The sequence below is a fragment of the Octodon degus genome, unplaced genomic scaffold (assembly GCF_000260255.1).
Source record: "Octodon degus isolate 3935 unplaced genomic scaffold, OctDeg1.0 scaffold00013, whole genome shotgun sequence".
NCBI classification, from domain to species: domain Eukaryota; kingdom Metazoa; phylum Chordata; class Mammalia; order Rodentia; family Octodontidae; genus Octodon; species Octodon degus.
Window position 1 is genome coordinate 4768139 of NW_004524589.1, and position 6226 is coordinate 4774364.

A 6226-nucleotide genomic window follows, 5' to 3' on the forward strand; every position below is an offset into this window, starting at 1 on the left:
AGCTGAGGTGCTGGTGATAGTCTTTGAAGGTGGCGTGCATGTTTTCCTGGTAACCTATACCTACTGCTCTTTAATGTGAGCTGGGTTGAGACAAGATGGTAGAGTTAATGCTCCACACCGCCAGCTGGGATCGAGCCTCGAGATAGAGGTTACGAATTCCTGGGGCTTGAAAGACTACATCAAAGCTGAAGCACCAGCTCCTCCAAAACATTAGATACTATCTCATTAGCATAAAGTAGGCTACTGTCTCTGTCTATCCTCTCTGCATATCCTCTTTGCATATAGCAGAGGTAAAAGTAGGCCACCCACCTAGCTCAGCTCACGGTAGTCACCTACTTCCCACAGTTCTCCGTCAATCATCCTCAATCCCCTCCTCCACTGAATAAAACCAGGTGAGGCCCTGGGTCAGCTCTCAGTGTTCCAGAAAGCCATCTTGGTGGCTGAACTTAGGGCCCTTGGCTCCCCAATAATTATAAATATGTTTTAGTGTCTTTACTTTAGCCATGCATTGCACTGGGAGTGGTAGATCAGAATCAACTTGATGAGATTCCAATAATGTAACTTTGGGATTACAAATATTGGCTTCTTGGACCGAGATGAGGACCTGAGAGTGACTCCTACATCTTATAATATGAGCAACAACTTAGAAGATAACAGTACACAGTGTACTAACCATTGTTACTCTCCTACACTCTTGTTTGGAAATTTTATACCATTGTTTTTTTTTATAGCATTATAGCATTGTTTTTATTGTTAGTTTTCTTTAAAATAAAAAAATAACATCAAGATCTTGTCTGGTAGTGACTTTGTCCCTGACAAGACAGTTGGCAATGTCTTGAGTAGTCATGAGTGAGGAGAGTGCTATGCATCAAGTAAGTAGAGGCCAGAGTACCACTAAACATTCTCACGTGCACAGGGCAGCTCCTCGCTACCACACAGAATAACCCGGCCCTGAATGTCCAGAGTGCCAAGGGTAGAAACCCTGTCTAGGAGGAGGCTTACCCATGTTGATGAACTTTTGGGTTCAATAAATGCTGTAAACTTCATGATGGGGAAACCATCTTGTTTTTCTTATGAAGTGATGAGAAATATCTATGAAGTGTACATATCAATTAAAATATTATTATAATAAAATACATAGGACCATTAATCCCCTTCAAAATCCACACCCAAACATATTTAACCCACCATGCTGACAGGTTTTGGAAAAAATTCTTGGAAGTCCTCATTTGTGAGTATCATTTCATGCCTGCCTGGGTATCCTGAATTGATTAAAATTGTTTATGAATTTCTATCAGAAAACCATTGTGCATGTCCTCATTCACCAGTATTCACTAGATCTAGCACCATGTGGTTGCTGACCCTTCTGCAAAGCCAACATGGCCATGGAAGATAAAGGTTTTTAGTCGATTCAGGACATCAAGTCAGCCATAACAGCATGACTAAAGACATACAGGATGACTCTCAGAACTGCTTCAGAAAATGACAAAAATAAGGGTTTGCCATGAGCAGGGAATGTGTTGGGGGAATTAATAGAAATGTATCTTTTATTCTGATAAACTTTTTGAAATCTGTATTTATCACATCTTATACCTATAATACACACATTCACCTTCTTACATTTTAAAGATCAAAATATAGTATTGACTCTCACCCCCACTGCCCTTGCAAAAGTTAAATTCACACTAAATCCCTAGCACTTGTGCATTTATCTTACTTTGGAAAAGGGTATTTACAGTCGTCATTAATTAAGAATTTTAAAGTGACTAGATTAACCTGGATTATTCAGGTGAGTCCCAAATCCAATGACAAATGTCCTCACAAGACACACAGAGGACAGGTTTCCAGGAGAGAGAGATACAGTTGGGGAAGGAGGACAAATGCTGGAACAGTGCAGTCACAGCCAGATGCACAGAAGATATGAGGAGAAGACAGAGGCTGAGAAGAGGAGGATACAAGGTTTGGGTGACAAGGAAGGTGTCCCTACTGCCACCCCCACAGGGAGTGAAGTCTGCTAGGGCCTTGGCTTCGGAACTGTATAGGAGCACATTTCCATTCTTTTAAGTTGACAAATCAGAGAAATTCTGTTTTGGTAGATTTGGGAAACATACACACCGTTACTACAATGCTTCATTTAGAGAAGGCAGTGATTAAACATTATGTTTTATAATATAAAATCCCATGATTCTCTGTAAGAGTTCAATTACACTGCCTTAAAAAAAACTAGAAATGATATTCTTGTATCCCTGTGTAACTCCCCTCAGTGGCGTAGTGTATCACTGAATTTGTACACCTTTAGCACATGCATGTCCCATCAGAAAGGGAGCTACACTGCACAGATGGGAAGAAGGTGCCAGGGCACTGGATGTAAGCTCATCCATATAAGAAGTCATTCATTTATTTAAAAGAATTCCACGCCAATGTAATTTAATGGAAACTTAACTTACCCTACTGAACTTACTAGCTATAAAACGGGGAGTTCTAACTTAGAAGCTAGCTGTGGTGGATGTAGCTTGTAGCAACATCAGCTTTAATCTCTAGATGGCACTATGTTATAAGGAATCAGACTGAGGTCTGATTATAGTTTTATATAGCAGTTTCTGAAATGAAGAAAATGTTCCTGCTAAAATCTCCCCAGCCATTTTATACAGTTGGAATGAAAGTTTTGTTTTAGCAAATGTGGATAGGTTTCTGATGCTCATGCTACTGTGAGGTAGGAAAGATAAGAGAGATACTGAGTCCCTACAACATGCTAGCCAACCATAAAGAATGCATCCAATGTTCACTTTATTTTTTATTATTTTGCATATGTTTTGTTGGAAAATGCATAAATGACAAATGACTTGGCTTTGGTTGTCTGTCACAAGAATGTCCGTATAGCCAGGGGCTTTCTGGTTGATAGTTATGGGGGAATGCTCATAGCTGACTCTTTGGTTTTGCTTAAACTATGAATAAGACAACACATTTACTCTTGATCCTTATTACTGAATTTCTGCCTTCAGTCTCAGTAGAGAAGAGACAAAGCTTCATATCACTTTTGCCTTAATTTTCTTTTTTATATTCCAGGCCTCCTTTTTGAACTTTTTTCCTCTAAGTGTCCAGCGGTTGCTAGGTATTTCAAAATGTTCTTTTAAGTTCACACACAACTTAGTAATTAGGATTTTCTCCACCTGCATATGTGGTAAACACCGTGAGTCAGTTAATAGGCCGCCATCATCAACTTCGCCTTAATAGAATTTTGATTCTTTTTCAAAAATTTTAAACAGAATAAAAATCACTAGATGAAACATCAAAAGCAATACAGAATTTAAAAAAATGTGATATTGATTCAACAATGGTTGTTATGTTGCATAATGCTGTTTTCAAAGCAGTTGTTCAGATTACCAGATAAAAGTTTATAAAATTGGTCAAACTAAAAAATTTAAGCATAAACTGCCCCCTTAGTAGTACAATCATGCTGACTTAAAGTACATCTTAAATGTATTATTTTGTGTTTTAATTATTTATAGAGCTTTCTTTTTCCACAAAATCACACATCCCTGGAGGGAAAATATCCTGGCTTATTTGCCTGTGTGGACATGATACATGCTTCATGATTACTTGCTAAATTACTACTTATTCCTTTTTGGTTTTTTCCCTTTTTGCCATAATTTTATTGATAAACAAATAGCAATGAGACAGTTTCAAATCAAATTGGTAGGACAGTTTCAATAATTAACACATTGCATACATTCTTCCTAGTGGTTAACTGCTGTACAAGATGCGGACATGATATCCTATTTACAAACACCATTAGAACAAATCCCTCTATTCATTAAGAGAATATAACTATATATCTATCCTAACCACTTTGAATACACAGATACAAAATGAACATTCATCTGTATCCCCTTTTTTTTTGTTAAGTTCCATTATTTGAATATTATAGGTGTGCAAACTCAGCAAAATATTCTAAGAGTCCAGTAGCTCATAATAGTATTGGGTCTTCTGTTTAACTGGCAATGTCAGAAATTGTTGACCTGAGTCCCCTACAGCTCAACATAACAGCATGGCTTTACTTCTCATTACTTATTCCTTTTTGAATTTGGCGGCACACACCATGACTTGCTTCCAAGAAAAAAAACAAAACAAAACAGCTCTTTGGTGCTCCTACGTCAGCCTGCACACTTTGCATGTCATAGTACCCATAACATGTACTTATATAAGCTAGAAATTTCCTAGCTGTGTCCTCATTTCTGTCATTGGCTTGTGCGTTCACCATAAAAAGACAGGAGCAACTCGTATGTTATGTGCTCTTCCACACCTAGCAACCTGTGCTAACCGGCTGCCTTCTGCAACAGATTTGGGGACATTTGTTACATGCCGAGCACTATGTTAGACAAAAACAGATCACCGAACAAGGCAAAACCTCCCCTGCTCCATGGAGCTCCCTTCAGGTAGAATAATAGTAGTAAGTCAAGAAATAAATACTTGGGGCTGGTGAGATGGCTCAGTGGTCTAAAGCACCTACTTAGAACAAGCTTAGCAAAGTACAGGGACCACGGTTCAATCCCCCAGTACCACGTGCCAGCCAGCCCCACACCCTGGTGGGCTGAGCTGGCCACACACACACACACACACACACACACACAAATGAATAAAATTTTTAAAAAAGGAAGAAAGAAATACTTAAGAAAACAATAGGTGACATAGAAATGGCGTAGATACATGTGGTAAAGGGTGGCGAAGGTGGTTCCAGGGAGAACTTTCAGGAGAGACAACTGAGAAAAGAGCTGAGTGGAGGGAAGCAGGGATCGGCGTTGATTTATGGCAGATTTCCTCTTGAGGAAAGGAAGTGTAAAGGGCACGAAACAGAAGCTTGCCTGTGTTTAGGGACATGAATGAAGCTAGGATGAATGAATAAAGGAAATAACGAGGCTGGAGATGTGGCCTGAATGGAGCTTGGACTCCTGTGATGACTGACCTTTAAAACCAGGCAAGGAAGGCCAGGGAGATGGCTCAGTGGAATAAGTGCTTCCCTGGCAATCACAAGGGCCTGCGTTCAATCTCTGGTACCGCAAAAACAAACAAACAAACAACAGGCAAGGACTTTGGGTTTCACTAGACAGAAAATCCATGGACTAAGGTGGTGAAGATAGAGAGCATGGGAATGGGCAGATTTGGTTTACACTTTGGTTAGAGCTGCCAGAATATGCTGGTGAGATAGCTCTGCAGACTAAGCCCCTGCTTTGGCAAGTTCAGGTACCAGGGTTTGATCCCTGGTCCTACATCCCGCACCAGCTCCCTGCCCCCAGATGCGCTGAGCTGGCAACTGAGTTGGGGCATTGTGGAGCACTCCTGTAATCGCAGTGCTGGGGAGGCTGAAAATAGGAGAATCACTTGGAGATTGAGCTGTGTGAGATACTGCACACACACACACACACACACACACACACACACACACACTATATTGTCTAGTTCCACGTCTAGTTTTCAACTATATTGTGTGTGTGTGTGTGTGAGAGAGAGAGAGAGAGAGAGAGAGAGAGAGGGATAGGGAGGTATTAAGTTATGGTTCTAATGTTTTTAGTTAGTCATCGAGAAAGACAGAGTATCATTTATTGAGGTAGATAAGAAATTAAATGTAAAAAACAGACACGGAGACAGGGGGGCGTTTCTTTTAAGGTGGGAGGTAGATGAGCATGCACGCATGCTAATGACAAAGATCCCTTAGGAGGAGACATCTGAAGATGCAGAAAAGGCTGCACAGTTCCAGGAGTGTGGCCTGAATTGGTGAGCAGGGTGGTGATCCAGTAGGACTAGTACGGTTGCCTCAAGGGCTTTACCCCATGAGCAAGGAAGGAATGTAAGCACACAATACTGAAGGAAGATTGGTCGTGGAAGGTCTCTTCTGGGTTAACCAGTGGATTCTTAAATATGCTAGTGAGTTGTTTCTGGAAGCTACACAGGATCTGGAGTAGCCAGTAGCTTTGGGTTCTGAAGTCAAAAAGACTGCAGTTGAATTCCAAATTCTCCACTTAGCTGCTATACAATTATGGAGAAATTAGTTCAATCTCTAAGTTTCATTTTGAAAAAGTCTATCCCTTATGAGTTATGAATTTTCTTGTTTGTTTTAAAAGTTTACATGAGTTACTTCATCTAATCTTTATAAGATGTGTGTGGAGCGAGTACTGTTTGCACTCATATTTTGCCATTGAGGACTCTACATGTAAGGCAATTTTACAGA